This window comes from Spermophilus citellus (assembly GCF_964194105.1).
Source record: "Spermophilus citellus genome assembly, chromosome: 3".
NCBI classification, from domain to species: domain Eukaryota; kingdom Metazoa; phylum Chordata; class Mammalia; order Rodentia; family Sciuridae; genus Spermophilus; species Spermophilus citellus.
The window spans coordinates 47,814,873-47,840,242 of record NC_138184.1 but is presented as its reverse complement, the minus strand read 5'-3'; the positions used below and the strand labels follow the sequence as shown (position 1 = coordinate 47,840,242).

General features: G+C 38.5%; 1 protein-coding gene and 1 pseudogene across 2 annotated transcripts in view; one reads left to right on the top strand and one right to left on the bottom strand.

Moving 5' to 3' along the window:
- The window catches only part of ERC2 (ELKS/RAB6-interacting/CAST family member 2), a 908,750-nt gene that overhangs the window by 274,744 nt on the left and 608,636 nt on the right, over window positions 1-25,370 (bottom strand).
- LOC308645363 (rRNA-processing protein FCF1 homolog) lies at window positions 24,789-25,370 on the top strand (annotated as a pseudogene). The gene has a single exon. The product of its transcript is annotated as an rRNA-processing protein FCF1 homolog (transcript).

Sequence of the window (25,370 nt, the reverse complement as noted above, 5' to 3'; positions counted from 1 at the left end):
CAATAACTGAAGTTGTAAAAATTTTTAAATGACATTGAAAAAATAAGTGGCATTTGCCTTCATGAACTCATACCTCTCATTTAAATATGAGGAAGATGAAAATATATATGCACCCCAGCACAGAAATTTACTGGAAAGAATATTGGTGAAGAATGCTAAATAAATTTAATACTAGACTTTGAAGACATAGAAGTATGTTATTTAAGAGGACTGTAGTTTTCAGTGAAAATCCTCAAATCAAAGGAATTTCAACAGATAAATATTTTCTATGAAATTCTGGTAATTTTTTTTCTTTGCAAAGGTGTCTTTCTTTTTTCAAGCAAAGATCAAAGAATGTTTTGTATCTGGTCTCCTGTTGATTTATATCAGTTAAACTGCCAATATTTCTTAATTCACAATGAAATTACACAGAGCTCAATTTATAAATATTTATGTATAAAGTTAACAACTGTGAACTGTAGTAGTGTGTCAAACTGTAAACATAGTCATGGAATATTGGTTCATTTTGAGAACAGATGTTAGTCCATCTCCATGATGGGATTGATTGCAGGGGACATTAATGACTTAGTCTCCCCCCTTTCAGCAACTTTTCAGCCACACAGGTAAATCTAGGGAGAGAAAAACCCTATATTTAAATCTCTAGTCTCTATTCCTGCCATAGTGACAGACATCGCTAATCAATCCTAGAACTTTTCAGAGCTCAGACTAGCCTGGGTATAGGTCTCAAAATGCACTCTGGAAGGCACTACCTACTGACTAGGAGTAGTACAAGACTGAAACTAGTTTCTCTGTGTTTAAATCTTGCATCCTGTAGTGGTTCTTAAAACATTTTATGTATAGTACATTTTCAAATATCATATAGTTTGTAGGATGCTCAAATGGATTAAAAGAATGAAAATGAGTATAATTAAGCTTTAACTCCAATAATAACCTAATCCCAAACTGGGGGTGAAGCTCAGTGGCAGAGCTTAGCATGAGTGAAGCCCTGAGTTTAATCACCAGTAGTAAAAAAAAAAAAAAAGAAAAAAAATGAAAGATAATAACACCATCATCTAATCCTTCTCATACCCTCTTCTTTGTGTCTAGTACATCCGTTTTAATCAATCCAGGTCATTTTGTGATCAGGTTACCCTTTGAGGGCAACTCTTGACAGTTTTGGTTCCACTTCTGCATATACTTGCAGAATAAAGCTCTCTTGGTCACATTCCTTTTGGTACTCCTGGTGGTCTCCTAAGCAGAGTGGGCTCTGCTGTCAAGACAATATAGGAAGATGGTGTCAGTTGGCCTTTAGAAAGAACACCTTAGCTGAAAAATGTTTGTCTAATCCCAGGGCAGAGAGAATATTTAGGGGTCAACTGCCAGGTGAATATAATTAGTTATGCTTGTTTTATCCTTTGATGCACCAGCATTCCTATGAGAATTGAGGCTCAGAGACATTAGTGCCCTGCCCCATGACCCACTATGAAAAAGTTACAGAAACAGGGACTCTAGGGAGGAGATATGGCTGACAGCATGTTAGCCTCTCTGTAACTCTGCCCTTGGTGACTAACAGAATCCAGTCACCTTCCGCAGCAGAAATGGATCTTTAAAACCACAGCAACAGCTGGACATGGTGACACATGCCTGTAATCTCAGTGACTTAGGAGGCTGAGGTAGGAAGATCAGAAGTTCAAGGTCAGTCTTGGCTACTTAGCAAGACCCTGTTTCAAAAATGAAAACTAAAAGACAGGGCTAGGAATGAAGCTCAATGGTAGAGTGCCCCAAGATCAATCTTCAGTACTGCAAATGCACAAAACAAAACAAACAAAAAGTAAATAAAAATCCAGTTTGTTTATAAAAATAAGCAGAAGGCTAGATTTGGCCTATAGACTACAGGTTGCCAATGTTTGTAAGAGATGGAGGAATAATAAAATGAAAGGAAACTGAGTTCATATCAGATAGCAAGGAACAAAACTTCCCTATCAATCTAGATTCCCTGTCGCCCCACTCCCAGGACTGTTAGGAAAGAGAAATAAATATCTATTCCTTAAGCCTTATAGCTTAGCCATCATATTGGTTTCCCAGGTGTCATGAGGTTTTATTTAGACTGTCTGGGAGCCTCACAACTATGAACACATCATAGGGTCTCCTGGTGAACTGACCTCTGCTCACTAGACCTTTGGGAGCAAGGCTGCCTGCAGGCTGGATGGAGCTATTATTTTAGCACAAGGGTGTGAGTTAAACTCTCAGCCCTCACTCCCCATCCAGCTGAGGGATACAAATTAAAGACATTATTTAGAAATTGAAGGTTTATAGAAAACCTAAGAAATCATCTAACACTATTGATATCATCCTAAAGACCCCAAAGTTAACAACTGGTGTCTTCAATCACAGAAGAACACACACCAATGAGGGGATGAGACAATGAACAAACTCAGGTGCTTGCAGGCTGGCCATACTGCCTAAGTGACTTTACACAGGGAGTAGGTGTAATTTCTTATGGGCCTCAAGACCCATCTGCTTGGTATTCATTATTTCTATAGCTGCTTTTTCTGGGGGAAGTGGGAAAATGTTATGATTTGGATGTAAGGTGTCCCCCAAAAGTTCTGTGTGAGACAATGCAAGAAGGTTTGGAGGTGAAATGATTAGGTTATGAGAGCCTTAATCCAATCAGTGAATTGATCCCTTAGTGGGATTAACTGAGTGGGAACTGAAGGCAAGGTAGTGTGTGGCTGGAGGAGGTGGGTCTTTGGGTGTGTGACTTTGGGGTATATATTTTGTATCTGGCAAGTAGAGCCTCTTTCTCTGTGCTTCTTGATCATCATGTGAGCTGCTTCCCTCTACTACACGCTTCCAACATGTTGTTCTGCCTCACCTGGAGACCCCAGGAATGGAGGTGGCTCTCAATGGACTGAGACCTCTGAAAACAAAAGTCTCCAAATAAACTTTTCCTCCTCTAAAATTGTTCTTCTCAGGTCTTTTAGTCCCAGCAAGAAGAAGAAGAAGAAGAAGAAGAAGAAGAAGAAGAAGAAGAAGAAGAAAGGAAGGAGGAGGAAGAAGAAGGGAGGAGGAGGAAGAAGAAGGGAGGAGGAGGAAGAAGGGAGGAGGAGGAAGAAGAAGGGAGGAGGAGGAAGAAGAAGGGAGGAGGAGGAAGAAGAAGGGAGGAGGAGGAGGAAGAAGGGAGGAGGAGGAGGAGAAGCAGCAGCAGCAGCAGCAGCTGACTAAAACAGAAGGCAAAAGGGTTCCAGGCAGAACTTTTTCCAAAAGACTTTGAAGCAAAATAATCATAATATTTTTTACATTCATAATTGATTTGCATCAACTATATTTTAGGCAACCCAACTTCCATCATAAATTAATCAAGGCCAATTCTAAAAAATCTCTATACTATGATAAACAGTTACATGGGCCTGAGCACTGGAGGGAACAATAGGATGGTACTGCCAAGATGACTGAGCCAGAAGAAACTTAAAAAGTATCCATTATAGTCTGATTCTCCCATTCACAGGTGAGAAAACTGAGGACCAGGGAGGTTAACTATTTGAGATCACTAAATTTAAATTAGAAATAATGCACATGTATGGTCCAGAGATAAAAACTATAAATTGTGATATTTATAGGTTTTTTTTCCCTTAAATTGGGGAAAAACATAACTCTACCAGTCCATTTGTTTTTATCTTTATATTGAAAAGATTCATAGGAATATGTTTGTGGACCTCAATTCTTTAATCAATTTTATGACCACATCACAAACTCTTATGAAGCTTGCAGTTAATTTTGACTGCAGAATTTTGACTGATTTTTTTAAAAAAATATTTATTTTTTAGTTATAATTGGACACAATACCTTTATTTTATTTATTGATTTTTATGTAGTGCTGAGGATTGAACCCAGCCTCACACATGCGAGGTGAGCTCTACCCCTGAGCCACAACCCCAGCCTTGATTTTTTAAAAATTTCCACCCAGTTTTCTAAGGGAAATGACATGAGGAAGTAGGATATTTAAATTTGCTCTTGTCAAATAATGTCATCTATGCCTTTCAACATAGCACCCCCTTTTTTTCCTAAAGAATTCTGTGGGTTTCAGAAATAAGAAAGAAGAGGAAAGAGCCAGTTACATGTTGAGTCAGGTGCTTCAGAGCATCACAAGCAAAATTCACTTTTCTGTTTTTAATTTCCCTATTTTTTGCATAGATTCTCTCCTGTCTTCTGAAGTCTCTTATGGCATATTGCATCTAAGCCTAGAGAAACATAAAAGATTACAATGCAGCTAGCTACACCCGGCAGGTCCTTGGACCAGGCTGCCACTCATCATTGGATTGTGTCTTGAAGCAGTTACTTTCTGTCTCCCTCAGAATGGTAGAAACATATAACACACAAGAAATCAGAAAGACTCCAACTACCACCTTTAATAGGCTATTGTGTCTAAAAAGTCAGAGCTGGGCATGAAACCATTTGGAACATGAGTTTGATGCTGCTGATTTTCTCTTAAGCCATGCATTTTATAGTAGTTAAGTGGTGAAAATACAGATGCTCCTCAAGTTATGGGGTTACAACTCAATAAACCTGTCTTAAGTCAAAAATATTATTAAATGGAAAATGCATTTAATACACCTATGAAACAACATAGCTCAGTTTAGCTCACCTTAAACATGCTCAGAACATACACATTAGCCTATGGCTCAGCAAAATCATCTGGCATGGAGCTTGTTTACAATGAAGTGTTGAAAGGATCATGCCATTTATTTAATATTGTACTGAAAGTGAAGAACAGAGTGGTTTGCACGATTGCGAGGTAGAAAAACTGTAAGTCAAAAATCGTCATAAATTGGAGACCATTTGTATATAAATTCTCCCATCTGGTGGTCAAAAAAGTCAGATTGGCTAGGAGGTTCTGGGGTCACAGTGAAATCTCCGGGAGATCTCTCCAGGACCATCTATATATTGACAAAGCCAAAGCATGAAAGTCCTTGTGAGCTTTCCTGCAAGCTAGCTGGCATTCATGCCTCAAATCATAGAGACTCTGTGGTAAAGGAGTAGCTAGAACAACTGCGGGCTACTTTTTGATCCCCCAAACTACAGGGAAAATGAACATATCAAAACTTTTCAACACATTTTCAAATACACCTAATATGTTACTACAAGAAGATCAGTGCAGGTAGAGGAAGGTGGTTCTGCCAGTTCTTAAGCCTGGTGTCAGGGGGCTGTGAAGGTTGCCACATAAAGAGCTAAGATGTACTTCACACAGAATAATCCACGATGACAAGATTTTAAGGAGATAAATCTTTTTCTTCATAAAATAAGGGTAACTTGCATGTCTGCAAGTCATCAGGTGACTACTGTACATTTTTAAAACTCTCAGCCTGCTGTTTATGTAAGTATTTTCATATTCTGACATGTGCAAACATTTTTGCTTTTTTTTCTTTTTGGGTTATGTGAACAATTCATATCATTGAAGAATATTCAGAAGATAAAGATAAGGAAAATTTAAAAAATTCTGATTATATCATCCAAAAAGCAATATTGAGATGCTGGAAAATATCCCTCCAAATATCTCTGTGCTTGTCTCTCATGCAACCTTGCTGCTATCCCCTATTGTCTATATACACAATATACAGACATACACATCCTAAAGCAAAGGCACACTATACACACTAACCTAAGGTTTTCACTCATTGATCTATTTACAGTATCTTTTTAAGGAAAATAAATGCATATTGGTATTCTCTCTCTCTTAATGGCCATATTGTATTCCACTATCAAACATACATATGTATGTTTATTTATTCCATCAACCCCCCAACTGTTGAACAAATAAAAATTTTCCTTTTCCCCTCCCTACTGACACATGTGATTCTATAATAGATTCCATTCATCTGTGTTTTTAAGTATTTATCTACTTGTTTCCAATTATCATTATTTAAACATTTTATAACCTAAGGTAAGTACCTTATACTTAATTGTCACAAAAGTCCAATGAGGTAAGTACAGTCATTATTCTCATTTTATATACTAAGAACCTGAGCATAAAGTAAGTAAGTACCTTCTCTATGGAGAACAGGTATCAGGAATTGTACAAAAGTAATTTAAATTCAGATTCACCGCCTTCTCCACCACTGTTCCATAAAAGTTTCTCTGGCTACAGGGGTTACCTGAGCTGTCCAATATGGCTCCTACTAATCATGTTGGGCTATTTAAACTGACTTTAATTAAACTTTATATGTGCAGTTGGACCAACCACATTTCAAGCTGTCAGTAGCCACATGGAAAGAGTGGCTACCATCCTGGAGAGTGCAGATGGTGAACTCATCACCACAGAAAGTTCTGCTGCACAGCCAAGGACCAGGAACAGAGCTCAAGTGGACTCAGTCCTGGTTGTGTGCTGTTTCCACTACTCCACACTGCTTCCCAAACACAGGTTTCTGTTGTTGACAGTCCTTGCAGAACCTCTACTTGAAAAGGCTCTTGGGATATCTGCCTGGCACTGAGCTGAGAGGACGGAGAGCAACCTAGAACTGCCTCTGCCCAGGTGGCCAGCTTTCCATGCTAGTCTTTCTCTGTGTGCTGCTCACTTTTCCTAACTAATGAGAAACCAAAAATTATGAGACACAGAAATGTTCAGCATGTGTAAATAGTTACATAAAAGAAAATAAAAGGCTTGCCATAGCACCTTCAAAGAGCTGGCCTTAATAGAACAACCAAATTTTTATCATTCCTTCAAAATTATTTCTCCTATTAAACGCAAGTCCCTCCATCAAAGCCACATTGGCTCATTTAGTCAACCACTCTCCTAGCCTTGGGCAACACACGCTTTTCCACTTCTTCTCATGTGACCCTCTTGGCTACTGTGAAGGCAACAGAACCCACTTCAAAGCATGTGGGAGGCGGGAACAGGATTTATGAGACCAGGAAGAAAAGATTCCAGGGATGGGAAAAGATATAAAATTTGGAGAGGAAAATAAAAGCATTTATGAACATCTTTGCAAATGCATCAGCACGAGCAAATTTCAGATGAAACAAAATGGAAAACAACAACAACAAAAAATAGTACGCCTCTAATATCCTAATCAAATGCCCTTTCATGGAACCAGAAAAGTCAACTGTCCTAAAATTCAGAAAAATGCTCTAATCCAACCTTCAGGATCATCTCGTGTATGTTTTTCTCCTTCTGATTCTCAGGACAATACTGGAATGTACACTAAGATAGTACAAGTATACTCATTTTGGAAGTATAAAAACAAGATAACTGAAGCTTGAAACTGCTGGAGAATTCATAGATGACCTAGGATCAAACCAAGGTTTTCTACTGCCCACACCAAAGATTTTTTTGCTATTATGTTGCACTTCACTTTATTTTTGCATTTTAAAGCATGAATCACATTTTATCCTCTTCCCTTTCAATTCAGACCTACACTGGTAGGACTTATGTAAAGAAAACCTTTGACATTCATAGCTAGTGCCTGAAATAACTAAGGGAATAGAAAATTGGGCTGATGTGGTCAATCTTTCTATAAAATTAGTTACGTGGCAGATGACAAGTCGGAAGATATGTGTAGGCTGGCAAATGTGGGCTATTCTTGGTAGGGTGTGGTGGGCAGAACCTTGGCTGCTATGATTTTGTTCCCTAGTGTTACATCCATGAACACATTACATTACCTGGCGAAAGAGACTCTGTTGGTGTAATTCAGGTCACTGATGAGCAGACCTTAAAATAGACAAAAGCTGGACAAATATATGGTTCTGATCATTCTTTTCCAGGTCCCACATGAGAACATTTTCCTGGTCTTCTCCCACAACAGACTCACACACACATAACAGCAGATGCTAGAACTCCATGAACCCAGTGCCACAACAGCAAAGTTATCTAAAGTAGGAGCCATGTTTGCCAAGAAGACTCTTCTGCCTCACCCCTAAGGTGATCAAATCTTTCTCATCTTTTAGCTCTTTGTTCTGCTGCGATACCCCAGCCAGAGGCCTTGACTCTTTAGCATTCCTTATCCATATTTTAGTAGCAGACCAGCCCATCGCATGGGACAGTCTGCCTAGTGTAACCCTGTCTATAGTCTGTCTCTACCAGAAGGCTCTGAGCTTCCAGAAGGCAGACTCTTGAAATATAGGAACTGGGTGGAACGTAGAGATGTTACCAGTTATGTTTGTTAAAAATTATTTGTTTAGCAAATGGATGCATAAACAAACAAGAACATAACAAATAGTACCAAGCACCAAGTAGGGTTAAAATACAGCAAGATGGCCACTTCGAAATCTGCATAGACATCTGCTCTTAGTCTGGTGTGGTGGGCAGAATCTTGGCCATGATTTTGGTGTCACATTCATGAATACATTGTATTACCTGGCAAAAGGGACTTTGCAGATGTAATCAAGGCCACTAATGAGCTGGTCTTAAAATGGGAAAATTATCCTGTATTATTCTGGTGAACCCTTAAAAGTAGAAGAGGAAGTCAGACAGATGCAGAAGGGAGGGAAGTCAGAGAAATTTTAAGTATAAGAACTTGACCTGTAGTGTCATTGTTGAAGATGGAGGGGGCTATGTGACAAACATGGGAATTAACTCTGCAAACAACCAATGAGCTGGGAGAAGTAATGTCCTAGATGTGAATCACAGCCCCAGCTGGTAATTTTAGCCTGTAAGACCCCAATCAGAAAACTCAGCTAGAATCTAACTAAGAGAAATGGCCACGGCAAATGTGTGATGCATTAAGCTGGTGGTAGTATGTCACGGCAGCACCAGATCATAATACAGCAAGTTTCCTCAACATGGCAGATCCTAGCACATTTGACTATAAGTCTCAATGGGAGAAGCGATTCCCCCCCAAAATTGGTAAGGGAATAAAGAAGTGACGTGAGAAAGAGAAAGAAGTCTGTACAAAATGCACCAAGGAGCCGCTACCCACTGGGGGAACAAAGCTAAAACCCATGAGGGGCCTCCAGGGAATGTATAGAGCCTGTCTCAGTTTCCTCTTTTGAGGACAGAAAACTATGACTATGGTCCATCACTTCTCCTCTGCACAGGGACAGTAACCCTTCAGTACTTCTGGCATTGCTCCATTTCCTCTTCAGTGAAGTCTCTCCTCTAGGAGAATAATGCAAATATAAAATAATTCCTTGGAAAACATCAGAAACTAAAATATGACCCCTTGGGCGTGGCTGTGCATTCATATGGTGACTTATAGGCATTATTCAACTTTCTCAACAGTATATGTCCAGTGGAGAATTTGTTTTTTTAGAACATGTTTTTATGGTCCTTCCCATTCCCACAGCCCCACCTCTCTCCTCACTCCACTTTACACCAATGGAGGAATTTTTAACATGTATTAGATGGGAGAGGTTTTCCTAGTCTCCTTACACATCTTCCACCCACCAAATCCTCATCTGTACTCATTGCAACATCCATGAAGCTTATTATGCACACAGGTATGAGACCTACCAAAAATATGCTCTGTGGGCTGGGATTGTGGCTCAGTGGCAGGGCGCTTGCCCTGCACATGTAAGGCACTGGGTTCGATCTTCAGCACCACATAAAGATAAACAAACAAAATAAAGCTATTGTGTCCACGTATAACTCAAAAAAAAAAAATTTAAAAATGTGCTTTGTGTGGTTTCTCTCCATTGTACACATCTTGAACCACTCCAGGCTTCTCAAGTGAAAGTCATATTATAGATACAAAGAACTATTCTTATATACTAGCAATGATGGTAATAAATCTAAAGAACAAGAATGAAACCCAGTGCATGGGGACAGTCTGAGGATGTGGGCGACTCCACCAGAGGAACTGTGTTCTCAGCAGGGGTCCAATTATACCTATGTCAGATGCAATCTCATTCCCCACACAATTCCCATTGTTTCAAGACAATTCAAATCCTACTTTAGCTCAGATGAAAAGCTGTGATTACAAATCAAGGCGTTTTATACAACAAGAATTAATTGAATTGTTCTATGAAACTATTATATCTGAAAACAGTACCTCAAGCAAACAGAACAAACTGAAAGGAGATGCCTGTAGGTTGCCATGGGTAGGCAGAGCTGGCCAGGTGGAACTTTCTTATACATGCCATGAAAAGGATTTAACGTTTGCTAGTGTCTGGTATGAGTGGCAGTGCCAAGTCATAGTTGAGACACTTCTTTCTTGAATCTGGCAGATTTATCAGAACACTCATGTCAGAGGCTAGTATCATGTACCACTGAGCATGGAATGCTTCAAGTCACGTTTGGGTTTCCACTCGGTCTCAATAATATGTTGAATATTTTCTAGGCTCTGGGCTATGCATCATTCTTGAAGTATTCACAATCACCTTCTGCTATTATCATTCTTATTTTACTCCCAAGTGAGGCTATGAGAAGTCATGTGCCTTGTAGTCAGGTTACTTGCCCAAGGTCAAAAAGAGCAAAGATTTGAACACAGGTGTGACCTGCCGCTCTTATCCCTTGTATAAACATTTACTAGCTTTTCATGTTTCATATTCTAAATGCACAGTGTCGAGAACCAAATGACTGCCTTTCCAGCAGCGAGGTGAGCTGTCCTCTGCCTTCTCTGAACTCTGACTTGTGCCATGGTGTCCATGAATGGACACTTTTGGGCATTTATCCAAGGGATGGGCAGCTTTCTGCTTATCAAGTCCAATTTCACCTAGTTCATTCTAGAAAGTACTTAAGAGTCTGTAATAAGTGAGACTTGTTATAAAAATAGCTTTGCATTCACTCTCAAATATTAAGAAAAAAGCCAAGCATTCCCATACCTCCATGGAGGCATTATTGTACAGCCCAAAGAACTTCTGAGTTCATCTACTTTCTTCACAAGAGGTGGGAATGTGTCCCCAAAAGGTATGTGTTGGAAACTTCATCCCCAATGCAGCAATATTAGGAGGTGGGGGTCTAATGTGTCTAGTAGGTCATGAGGGTTGCATCCTAATGAATGAATGGATGGATGCCATTATTCAGAGAGTAGGTTCCTGATAAAGGATGTGTTCAAGCCCCTCCTCTGCTCTCACATGATCTCCCTTCCCCTATGGGATAATGCCACATGAAGCCCCTTACCAGAAATTGGCACCTCAATCTTAGACTTCCCAGCCTCTAGAACTGTAAGAAATAAGTCTCTGCTCTTTAGATATTGCCCAGTCTATGGAATTTTGTTATAGAAGCACAAATAGACTAAGACAAGAGGCTTATGAAGCTTCAGTTTTCCTCATCTATCCAATGGACTGTTTTAGAGTGTCTGCCCATGGGGTGGCTGTGAGGATCACGTGAAATAATGTGCCTCAAAAGCTTTGAACTATGCCTGGATTGTAGCAGGACCCTCAGTCAATGTTAGACCCATCATGGTCATGACATCTATTATTCTCCAGTTCTTTGTTGTTAGTGGCAGACCTCCAGCTGCTAAGGACACAGGAGCTCCAGCTAAGTTGAAGGAGCAGGCTTGCAGTTCTCCAACTGGATAAAGTTTTACTCAGCCTCCCCTATTGACCTTTTGAGACAGCCATCTGATTGCTTGTCACCGCCTCTTTCACAGGGCACCACACTTCTGGGTGATCCTGAGTAAGATTTAAGGTCTGCATGATGGGACTGTCGAGTGGAATTCCTCTTTTCTTTGGCAAAACTGCCAAGACCTTCCAGAGCTGCCCTGGAAGGAGACCGTACTCTGAATGTTTCAATTCATTAGAGTGATATTCATGAAACACACATTCTGTGCGCCAAGCTCCACACTCAGAGCTGAGGCCTCACGGCTGAATCAGCCTAGTCCCTGCCCTGAGGAAAAGCATGGTGATGTGACTTTCACCTTCCCAGAGGAGAAGAGAACTTGGAAAGAATCAATAAGTCCTAAAATTCATAATTTAAAAACATTAGTATCAACTTTTATGCCTAGATGGATGGTGCCAACCTAAGCCTTGCTCTAGATGAAATACTGACCAAGTGTCTTTTAAAAGTTATTACACGAAGATTTCTATAAAACACTTTCTTCTTCCTTTCAAAGGAAAAACAGAACCACAGAAGTTGATCTCTGGCTCCAATGGATCTAGGTTTAAACTCTGGCTGGCTACTTGCTAGCAGGGCTATTTAGCAAGTGACTTAACCATCCCCTGCTTTATTCTCCTTATCTGTGAAATAGAGATATTAAGACCACCCACCTCAGGGGCTAAGTGTAATGATGCAGCTAAGACACTTAGCACAGCACCTGGTGTTCAAAAGTGGTTAGAAATTCTTTTTATTATTAAATTACCGCAAAATTCATTGTGTAGATTCTCTGGCAACAATTCAGCACAAAAAGCCTCTAATGGATTCAGAGAAGGAATATTACAAGCATTTCAAAGTTAACAAACATAATTTGTGTCCGCATATCCATAAGTGTCTCTGTGTCCACTCAGGCCTATAAGAAGGGACCAACTTTTACTGAGACCAGAAAACACTTCAAGGTTGGTGCTGGTGGGTCACCTGATGGAAATTTTTTTCCTTTTTTTTTTTTTTTTTTTTTTTTTGCATTAGCTTTTAATGGTCCTCCTCTGCTGGGCATTCGGGGCTTTGGTTTGAAGTAAATGCATTCAAATAAACATCTTTTGGTGCCAGAACTGCCATGGGCACATACTTTTCTTTCAATAGTCCTGGGAAGTGGTTTGTTAAACTATTGTTCTCGATTAAAAACTCATGTGTTTGTTCAGTCCAATATGGGTCGCTGCTTTGAGTGAAAGATCCCCTTGACATGGCAAAACCTCGACTTGTGACAAACCTGTGCCAAGTATGTCTTAACCAGATGCAGGCCAGGGTTTGATTAGCAGCCACTGAATTCCATGTAAAATCAGATAATGATGGTTTTTCTCCTCTCTGCTGAGCAAATATCCTCCGCTTTTAATCAAGTCTATATATGAAAAACCTCTATATAAATAACTCCATGCAGTACAATGGTTTTAAAACTCCAGTTCATCTCAACTTTTCTGACCTCTGACTGTTTAATCTGAGAAGGACCTGTGCAATACCAACTGAAAATAAAGGGACTACAATATTTATTTTGGCAGATTCCATATAGATATAATAGAGGGACATGTGGTGAGTGGAAATTCTCTACCACACACAGAGAGAAGAGAAAGGAAAGGCTCTAGATCCCATTTTTGTTTTCCCACTGTGGGACAGCATCTATTGGATAATGATGATATTAGGACTGTAAAGGCACGTGCCACTTTGGAACGTTGCACTAGACTCCGTGGCTGTGCGCAGAGACTTCCTTCTCAGTCCCTTTGGATGTTCAAAGGATCCAACTGCAAACCTGAGAAACATGAACCCTTTCAGAGGGGCTGGAGTCTCAGCTTGGCCTTCCTCTTCTTTCTTGTGGGCACAATTTGGGCGTCTGAAGTTAATTATTTGCAGGTGCATTTTGGCTACATGCAATGGAGTGAGTTCCCAATTAGCCTCTTACAGGTGTAATTAGCAATTTCCACCTCACTTTGAGGGGGCAAGTGGATAATTGTGCCCACAAGGTGGTAATGATTCCTGACCCAGTCTAACAGAATGTCCACTGCAGACAGCTGTGTTGGCTATCAAACTTCCCAAAAGAGATTTCTGGGCATTCAGAGGAAATGTCAGGTGTACATCTGGGCTCTAGAAGTTGAGTCCCACATGAAGCAGAGGAGTTGGGGAGTTTCTCTGGTTCTTTGCATCCATATGACAGTATAGCTGTAAAACAGCATCAAGGAACAAGCCTACAGGGTTCTCTGAGACATAGGGGAATAAAAATTCTGGGATGATTACATAGAATAATTCAAGAAAAAAATAGCTCTGAGGTGGGAGGGGCCCAAACTACAGAATTAAACTTTTCTAAAACAAGAAAAGCAACTAAATGCAAAACAATTATTCTCAAGCAACTTTGCAACATGTTTTACATTTATAGCATTTTCACATAAATTATCCATGTGAACTCCCATACAAAAATTTAATAACAACACTGAGTGCTTACTGTGTCTGACATTATTTTTAAAATGTTTGTGTGTTAAATTAATGTTCTTAACTACCATTTTAAAGAATTATTATACCTGTTTTACAGAAGATAAATTGAGGCCCGGGGAGATGAAGGAAGCTGGCCAAGGTCACATGGCTCATAAGTAGTGAAAATGAATCTCAAAGTCAGAAGGGCTGGCTCCAGTCACTGGCTATCTTGCTGCTCAAGATGAGAAACTTTTTAATGGAGAGAATGGAATCAGATACTTAAAAATGTACTCTGAGGTGCATCTGGAGAGGAGACTCATTTGTTGCTCCGTTTGTGGGAGTGCTGTGGTCCAGCCACTGTGCTGGCCACCAATGTAAGGGAGAGGGAGACAGATTGGCACCAGTGTCAAGTAAATGTTTTACAATCTAGAAGTTTCCTTGGCAACCTGCTTAATGCGGGGAAGAGAAGGGGAAAGAGATGGAGAAGGAGGGGAGTGAGGCAAGAGCTACAGACTGAAGGGAAGGGGAAAAGGCAACCCGGGGAATCAGGTTGTCTTTTGAGGATAATCCCATTAGGAGGGAGAGGACTGAGGCCTTGGCAATCAACCAGCGGGATTTGAAGGAGAACTCTGCAGCACCTTCAGATGCTCACCTTATTGCTTTAACAGCAGGGACAGATGTTCCCTATGATAGTCAAAACTTACTCTCCAAATTCAAATCTGAAAACCTAAAAGGACCCTGTCTCCCTTGGCACCATACAAAACTTGAGAGAGTTTCAGGACCAAAAGAAACAGAACCAATGTTCCCTGATAGGGTTGAGGCTTATCGTGACAAGAGCTGACCCGGCACACATGCTAAATTTGTCACAGGGACCATCATTTAGGCCTCATGTTGAACTTATATGAGTATCTGGGAATCTATGAACCTGATAAAAGCTAATGCATATTGAGAGATTCTGTGCATCCCGCACTGTGTAAAGCCCTTTATGGTGACTCTCTGATGATGGAGAATATCTCAGAATAACCAGTAGATACCATATACTGGAGTTTAGAGAAGTCCCACATCTTTCCCAAGGTGTCACGGCTGGCAAATGGCAGCGCAGAGAGAACATGTGCACTCAGATGTGTTCACACCATGCCGCCGGCATGCACGTGGAGTTGGTTTGAAAATGATCTTTCCTTTGATGTTTCTCAGGACCTCACTTAAAACATCAAACATATTTTCTTTTTCTGAGAGAGTGTTGAGGATATTTCCACTGTAAAAGTCCCCTTTGCTTTAAGGATTTCATTAAATAGCTGGACATTTATTCTATTGGTTTACAAAAGCCTTGCAAGAGTACATTTTAAAGTGCCCTGAGATTTGAACTTGGCATGGTATAGTCATCCAAGAGATTTTGAATTTGGCACAGTGTTAGTCATCTAAGAAGTTTTGACCTTGGCATGTTGATAGTCATCCAAAATAATTTCCTTTTAAGATCCTCACATATTCCACAAAGAATTTAAGATCAATCAACACTTGAGGCCTGTTCCTGAAATTTATGCTGTTACAACATAATCTTCCAGTTAGTTCTTTACAGCCAAGACCTGTTAGACCACTTATTTAAATTATCCTGTCTTGCTGTGGATGGCAATGAAAACAGGGTGTTCAGCGCCCCTCTTAGAGAGCAAGCTTAATTTTTTTTCCACCTCTATTACTTGTTTATCAGCAGCTATACTGTTTTTTATTTGCAGGAATTTTTAATATGCATTATGCTGCCCAGGATCACCATGGCAAATCCCTTCTTCCTTTCTTTCATTCACCAATCAGACATGGCTTTACCAGTATCATCTTGGCTAAACCGATGAGGTTAGACACTGTGCCGGGTCTTTCATTTCCATTTTAAAAGATGTGAAGGAGTCATTTGGTCTCTTTGTGCTGAGTTACTGGACCCAAACTAGGTCCATTTTAATGAGACATTTTATGTCCATTGTAATTGAGCTGGTTTCATGAGAAAGCCGGTCATGGGCAGTCACCCATCTGAGTGATTTGAAGTGACCTCGGAGGGTTCACCTGCCCCTGGGCCTTAAATTCCCATCTTTCAAGCTGGACCACATGCAATGTTTTTTGAAAATCCCAACTTTCTCCCAGAGGGAGTATATTGTCTGCCTTCGTAGTAGACACCTCCTGTCTTTATTGGACTAGTAGCCTTCACACTTTGACAACAGCTACCATGCCCTGCCTAGTAAACATCTCGAGTCCCACTCCTCCCTGCCTCAGGGTGGGCATTTGCCAAGCCTGAGTCATTCATAGTGCATGAGCTCCCTTCTCCTCAGCCCCACAACAAATGATTGGTTCAGAGGTTATCTGTAACCCAAGTGAGGTCAGTTAGAAGCAAAGGGAATTTGGAGCTGTTCCACAAATGCAGAGAGAAAACATAGCCCTAGTAGGACAGAAGGAAACTGCTATGAAGAAGGAAGAAAGCTGGGGGATAATAGGAGGGACAGGATCCTGGTGATTGAGCACTGAATCTTCCAAGTTCCTCTGAGTTATGAGGACTAATTCCCTTAAATTACTTTATGTTTTAGTTTCTATCAACTTCAATGTACTGACTGGTAGAATCCTTCAAAATTACTTTGGAATTGATTTTATCTAAAGTTAAAAAAGATCTAAGTAAATGAGACAAATAACAGGCAAATTTGGTGGGTTGGTGGGGGTCATATGGCAAGTCTAAAGAAAGTCCCCTATAGGGGAGTTGGGGCACCTTCATCTATCAAAGATCTGCACTATAGCTGGGGGAATGTATCAGGAAGAATATTTTGGAAGTGGGGCACAAAGGGAAGAAGCAATGGAATACAAACTAACTCTTGGTTCAACTACTTTTGAAAACTGTGTTGCAATATCTACTAAAGCCAAAAATACACATTTCTTTTGGCATATCAAGTACCATTATTGTTTGTTAGCCTCAAACTACTAACAACCTAAATGACCATCAAGAGGAGAATGGATACATGAGTTATGATATAATTATACAATGGAATACAATAAGACTAAATATGGATAAGCAAAACATGGATAAATTTCATAACATACTGTTGAGTCAAAGAAACCAGACACCAATTAGTACACACTGTAGGATCCCATTTGCACAAATTTCAATAAGCAAATGTAATCTACAGGGTTAAAAGTCTGGACAGAGATTATCCAAGGGGGTGTAGAGACTGAAGATGTAAGACCGAGATGCTGTAGGGCTCATCTTCTATTTCATGATCCAGACTTTGGTTTTATGGGTCAATTGATTGTGAAGAAATTCCTCCAGATATACATTTCTTTTGTCTACTTTTTTTGAATAGATGTTAGCCTTAAATTAAAAATTAAAAATAAACCCTCTCTACCTCACAGGGTTGTAGCTAACAGACCTGCTTTTGAAATAATCTTTTCCCATTGGTTATGGACAACAATGATGGTTCTTCCTCTTGGCCTTCCCATTCCTAGCTGTCAATCTTTCTTCTTTCCATATTTTTTTTCCTTCCAACTTAGTTTAGGGCATATGGGACCAGGAACTGAATCTCATTCTGCAGATCCATCTTTCTTCTGCCTTTGATGGGACCTCTCTCCCACTTCCACTTTAGAAGAGCACCAAAAACCTGGAGAAGATATAGTGACTGGTCTACTGAAATCGACTGGCTTCCTCTAGACCCGTAAATGGGTAGTCAAATACAAAACAACAGTAAAAGGGTATGGCAGACACTATATTGTACCATTCACTAAGCTCATTTTATCTTCTTAATGGTGTGTAGCTAGATTCCACTTTATAGTCTACATTGCGGTTAGTGAAACATGTGACTGATTTCTATTTAATGAAGTACGAATGAAAATAATGTGTACCACTTCCATGACAGTCCTTAAATCCCCATTTGTATCAATCTGCTCAGGCTGCCATAACCCAATATCACAGCCTGGGTGGTTCAAATAACAGAAATGTATTTTCTCACAGTCTGGAAGGCTGTGAGATCAAGGTGGCAGTAGATTCAATTTCTCCTGGAGCCTCTCTTTGGCTTGTGAATGGCCACCTTCTGACTATGATCTTTGTTCACATGTACCCCTGATGTCTCCATGTGCCCCAATTTCTTCTTCTTACAAAGACCCCGTCACATTGGCCCGTCCTAGAGGACTCATGTAAACTTACTTGCCTCTTTAAGGTCTTGTCTCCAAACACACATTCTAAAGTACTGGGAGTTAGAGTGTCAATAATATGAATGGGAGAGCCCAAATTCAGCCTATTCACAGTTTTCCAGGCACAAGTTGAAGATGGACAACCCTCCTTCATCCTGGTCCCAGAATAATCATGTAGGAGCAGGGACCACTGTTAGCTTGGACTTTCTTTGGGTTTTTATGTGAGTGGCAAATAAACTTGGTATGATCAAGAAACAAAGCCCAGTATGTTTCTGTATTTATACTTTTAGGGTCTATGTGTTAAAGCAGTTAGTTGACTCCAACTAATATAAAAGGCAATGGATTTTTTGACATTTTGCCAAAAATCAGCCCAGGTGGAATGGTTATTTATGTTGAGGGTTTTGAGGGCTCCTACACACTTTATCACTTCTAGTATGATCACATGGTTTAAATCAGTGTTTCTCAAAATGTTGTAAAAGCACAGATTCCTGAGCTTCAACCCACACCTGCTAATTAAGATCTCAGTGCATTTGGGGGCCCTGAATTTTTTAGAAAACCTATGTGTCACTCAGATATACACTAAAATTTAAGAAGTATTGGCTTACCCTCTTGGTTTCTAATTGTACACTAACATGAAATGGGTACAGCAAAGCTGTTCTTTCCTAATTGTGGTTAGCTACTGAGATAAATGTTTACATTTTCCTCATGAAATGGAGAATTATATGGAATTACAGCACACATGTTCTTTCATTTTTATTCTCTATTCTAGATAAGCCCAATAGTTCTTTTTTTCCCCTTTTAATCATCACTATTTTATGATTACTCACCATTAGACTGGGGTCTTGGGCTGAGTAATCTTTTTTTTAATCATGACCTATTTTAGTAACTTTCACTTTTTAAAAACTAGATTTATGGTTCACAAAGAATTTCTACCAGGGAGTACCACGGGGCGAGAGCTTGGAGTTCTTTCCCATTTCAAGCTGTGTGCAGGGCTGCTTCATCTTCAGCATCACAATTTCAGGACTATGCTGAGGCAGAGAAGATGTACACTACCCCTAAAACACTCTTACACTGTTTTATACAGTGGGTCTTGGAGTGACATTCCCCAAAGTGTGGCCCTGGTGTCCTAGGATTTTTAATCACTTAACAAAGAAAAGTTCCATGGTCAGAGTGACTGGGAAATACAATATGAAATTTAACAAATTTATTTACCTAAATAATTATGTTCTGAACCCCCCAGAGCAGGATATAATACACATATTTTCTGGAATTGTCACAAGGTATTTTTATGTGTGCTGGTATTTATATATCTTTTTGTCTGTGTAGCTCTATTTAACATCACTTTTCTCTATTTTTTAAATATATATTTATTTTTTAGTTATAGACAGACACAATATTTTATTTTTATGTGGTGCTGAGGATCAAACCTAGGGCCTCTCGCATGCTGGGCGAATGCTCTTCCTCTGGGCTACAACCCCAGCCCTACTTTTATCTAGAATATGAAAATCCACCTAAAATCAGTAATAATTCTTTTTTTTTTTTTTTTTTTGGCAGTGCTGGCTGGAGTTTAAACTGAGAGTCCCACACGTTCTAGGCAAGTGCCCTGCCATTGAGCTATATCCTTGGTTTCTGCTAATAATTCTTATTTGAGGTCATATTGTGTTGGTTTTTCTGACTGGCACAGTTAACCTGAAAAATTTTATATCTAGACCATTATCCATGTATTATCATTCTTTGAGTCCTGTGATAATTTCAGTTGTATCTTAAAAGATATTTTACTCTTCTCTGGAAAACTAATGTTTCATCTGTGGCAATATCACAAAGTTCTCAAGTTAATGTACAAGAGAAACTATTTGCTAGTGTTAGTATCTTTATTGTGTTTGGCAGTTTTGTTTTGATTATTTCTAAGTATAACATTTCTATTCTTATCTCCACTCCTGTTTTACAGTGTTGAGATATGAGCAGTTTCCTTTCTGGAGTAATTGAAGTAAAAAATAATAAAAACAAAACAAATAGAAAGGAAGGAAGGAAGGAAGGAAGGAAGGGAGGGAGGGAGGGAGGGAGGAAGGAAGAAACTGCTATAAGAATCAAAGCTTCACATAGTCCTCAGCATCTAATGAGCATTCAGGTGACTGTCAACAGCACCACAAATTGCTTTAACCAAAGCAATACTGGCCAATAAGAAGTCAGAGGTGCCCCCAGGAACTCTCACATGTGCCTTCATTTTGCTCTTCCATGACATGATAGGCAACAAGAATCAATCTAGGATTGCCTGAGTGCAAGGCACTAACCAACACAGGCCTTGAAATGAATGTGGACACAGTGATCCAGGAAGCACCACCAATGAGACTGAGGGCTCTAATTGACCTTTGTGACTGGATAGCCATAATGTTCAAGAGTCTACCAGAATCTAGAGTCAGAATACACTAGTTTTAAGCATAACTACTTGACTTTGGCAAAACAGGTATCTTGTATAAGCTCCAATGCCTCACACAGCTGAAAAGAATACTAATTGTGTATAGTCTAGGATGCTGGGAGATTAAATGAGATAGTCCATGTAGCACACACAACAGAAAGTCTGACAGTCATCACTGTTTAATAATTTTCTTTCATGGTTTACTTTATCAGATATATTGCCCTCCCCATTTTATAAAAGGCTGAAACTGGGATCCAAACAGTATCTTAAACCATGGCAAGGTAATGAGGCTAAAGGCTACAATTTCTATACTTCACTTTTTGTTCTCCTTTGCTCACTCTATAGAAAAGTCTTTATTAAACGTATTTATTTAGCAAGGTACTTATTTCCCACATTATCTATGACTACATGAATAGCTCCAAAAAGATTTAAAATAGTTTTCAAACACAAGGGCTAGTGAGACTTATTCTGGTCTGGGAAGGGTTCCAACTCTCTGCCCAACTCTCATTGGGGCCAATGGCTATCACTGGAGAGCTGGCAGGAGTGAGAGGTCACAGAGCAAAGCACAGTCTGTTTCATTTTAACAACAGCATCACTTTACTTGTAACTGACAATGCCCTTCTTTACATTAGCTATGACCTCAGATTTCTACCTTAACAAAAGGAAGTAACACCATCTAATTGTTCTGGATTCCTCTGCAACAATTCTCTCTTGAGTAAGGAACATTTTTTCTATGTTATTTTTTGTATATGATTCCTGGCCTTATTCCAGTATATTTATTCATTCCTTCAGAGAGAGAGAGAGAGAGAGAAAGAGAGAGAGAGAGAGAGAAAGAAAATATGACACAGAGACAGAGTAAGTGGTTATATAGTCATAATCAACCCTCACCTTGCTTCAACAAATGATACATCTAATTACTCAGAAATGCTACTGTACATGTGGATAAAGGCAGTGACTGAATTATCACTAGACAAATCTAATCAGTCAGACATAATGTATATTGAGTTGCTTTTGAAAAATCTGCATTTCACATATAATTATTAGGAATCCTCCCTGAAAACATCACCCTACATTTTCCATTGTGTCCAGATATCTATGAGTTCTACATCGCTTCATCCATCTCACTGACAAAACCTGGGTTTGAAGCTATGAAAATGATAGGAATTGGAACTATATAACTTGTGGACAGAATGTTACAATTTTCATATGCAGAAAGTTCTAGAACACATGATAAATGCAGAGTTCCTTTGGAGGGATTGTTATTCAGGGTTTTACAAACCTGTTCCACTCAGAAACAACACTGAAAAGCCATACAGCATTGCCCAATTTCAGGACAACCATCTCTGTGGCCAAACCACCTGAAGCTAGCTAGAAAGTTATCAGCCACCTTAAATGCTCAGCTAGAGTCACAGTTGCCCTACCAATATGACTGCTGGAAAAACTGCTTAAGCCAAAAGAAGTATGAGAAAACAAACTGCAAAGGGAACCTCTAAAGAATATAGGGAAACATGAATAATGGCAAGTGACATCAATTCTTTATATGAGACTCTGGGACTTCACTGCTGGCCAACAGAGAATAGCCCACTATAGCCTCAGTAATCCCTCTTACTGTTTACGGCTAGGCACCCCAGAAAAAATTACAAAGCAACTTCCTGAGGACTCCCGAGGTTCCAGCAGCAACCTATACAATTAAAAGTCCTAGAGAAATTTTGTCTTTCTGGCCTGCTAAGATAAAAATATTCAATATTCTCTAAAAGATTTTATCAAAACCAAGAGTCTAAACTACAAAGGATTCAAATTGCAATTAAAAAATTGAAAAGTTTATTATTTGATAAGATCACTCAAATTGATAAACCTTCAGTTATACTGACCAAAAATAGAAGAAAGAACACAGAAATTATATCAGGGGGAAAAAAGAATACTATCATTATTATAAAGTCTAAAATATGAATAAAGAAATACTACCTATAATTATCTGTCCATATAGCTGAAAACACTAATAAGAGACCAATTTCTTAAAAGAAACAAACTACAAAAAGAAATGAATAATTTAAATAATCTATTAAATGACACCCTGCGATTAATTAGGGTAGCTTAAAGTTACAGTAACAAAAACTATAAATCCGGACATCCAAGACATATAATAAATATCAAGAACAAGAGACATGAAAACACTAAAGCAAGGCCCATCATAATCAAATTATGTAAAATCAATGACAGAAAAATCTTAACAACAGTCAGGTGAAAACTGATCCATTATTACAAAGAAAGAAAGGATGACAGCAGATTTCTCATCAGAAACAATGTAAGTTAGAAGACAGTGGAGCAACATTTTAAAGTACCAAGGGGGGGGGGGGGGAGGAAGGAAAGAAAGAAATAGAAAAAAAAAAGTAGACCTAGAATTCTTTATGTAGAAAAAGTGTCTTCAAAATGAGAATAAAGAATCCTCACACCAATAAATTTTATGAAATTCATTACCAATAGACCTAAACTATAAAACATGCGAATGTCTTTAGCATTAGAAGTATGATAGCAGATGGTATTTTTTATGTACAAAAAGGAATAATGAACAGCAAAAATGTTAACTGCATAGGTAAATATGTTTTTTCTTATTGTTATTTTTCTTTAAAAGATAACTAACTACTTACAGTAAACATAAAAACATTTGGTGGCTCTTATTTAATACAAATAGGAATAAAATGTATATAGCAAAAGCACAAAAGTCAGGAGAGAAAAACAGAAATACAATACTGTAAGGTTCTTGAATTATACATGGAACAGTATAATATCCAGTATAATATCATTTGAAGGAAGGTTAAGGATTAAGGATATATGCCATCTACCTTAAAGCAACCACTAAAATAATAAAACAAAGAGCTATAGTGAAAGAGATGAAAAAGAAAACAAAAGTAATTCCATTCAAGTTTTTCAATTAAGACACAAGAAGTCAACAGAAAAAAAAGGATTATCGAAAATATGGGGTAGTTAAAAAAATAAAGCAAGCTGATACATTCAAACCTGACCATAACAAAGAATAAAAATAACTGTACTTGGCCTAATTACCTCAATTAAAGGGCAGAAATTTTCATATTGGCTAAAAAAGGAAGACTCAAATATATGCTACCTACAAATAAGACACTGTAAGTATAAAGACTTATTTTTATCTTTTTATAAAGATAAAAAAGTAAAAAGTTAGAAGATAGGTTTATACTAATCAGAAGAAAATTAATGTTGTTTTCAGAAAATGGTATTAGCAGGGATGAAAAGGGTCATTACATAATGAAAAATGAGTCATTTAACCATAAGAATCCTAAATGTTTATGCTCCCATTAAAAAAGCTTTAAAATAAAAGATGCAATCCCCACACCAGAAGAAAATACTTACAAATCATATATGTAAGAAAGAAGTTAAATACAGAATAAAGTATTCTTTAAACTCAAAAATAAAACAAAACAACCTAATATAAAATAGACAAAATATCTAAAACATTTACTAAAGAATATATACAGGTGGCAAATAAGCACATGAGATGTGTTTATTGTCATTAGGGAAAGACAACTAAAATCACAATAATACACTACTGCACATTTATTCAAATGGTTGAATTTAAAAGATTGACCATACAAAGTATTGGCTAGGATTTGGAGAAACTACAATTCTTATATACTGAGGTTGAGAAGGCAAAATAATGCAAACACTTTGGAAACCAAAAAACAATTTATTAAAAAGACATACCATATCACACAGTCATTCCGCTATTAGGTATTTACCCAAGAGAAAAGGAAAAATGTGTGCATAGAAAATCTTGTACATGAATGAACGTAATATTTTAGTTACAGAAGCTCCAAACTAGAAACAATTTTAATGTCTAAAAATTCAATGGATAGTATACCAATATTGATGACATACATACTTGTAAGCAATAAAAATCAAAACCTATGATTCATGTAATATGTTGAGTGGTAATAAGCAAGTCATAAAAGAGTACATGAGGTCATTTATATAAAATTCTAGAAATTGTGAACTCATATATAGCACAGTGACGTAAAGCGTACAGATCAGTACTTGCTAGGAATAAAAATGGAGGAGTCATGGAAAGGTAGGATTGATTTCAAAGGAACTGGGAAATTTGAGGGAATAATGGGTATGTTCATTATCTTGATTGTCTAACATATATTTCCATATGTCAGAACATATCAAAATGTATATATTAAATTAGTGCAGCTTATTGTAGGCCAATCATTCTTAAAATTGTTAAAACTTCAAGAAGGTATCCAAAGAAACAGGTGTGTGGTGGAACATGGAATGCAAAAGAAAGCAAGGAAGTATGTGACCATGAAACGAATGCTTAGTCTTAGAGAAGAGAGGCTGAAAGAAAAGGATAAATCAAAACCTAAAAAGAAACAAAAGAACGATCCTAGTGCATCGAAAGAAAGAGAAGTTCCGCAACACTCTTCCTGCTTATTCTTCCATTACAATACACAACTGGGCCTACCTTATCATATCCTGGTTGATATCAATTTGATCAATTTTTCCATTAAAGCCAAACTGGACCTAGTGCAATCAATGATGGACTGTCTGTATGCCAAGTATATCCCTTGTATAACTGATTGTGTAATGGCTGAAATTGAAAAATTTGGGTAGAAGTATTGAGTGACTTTAAGGATTGCAAAGGATCCATGGTTTGAACCATTACCATGCAAGCACAAAGAAATCTATGCAGATGACTGCTTAGTACAAAAAGTAACTCAGATCAAGTGTTACATCATGGCCACAATTGACTGTGACCTTAAATGAAGACTCCAGAATATACCTGGAGTTCCTATCATGTACATTTCTAACCATAGATACAATATCGAGAGTATGCTAGATAATTATGGAGCCCCTTGGTTCTGA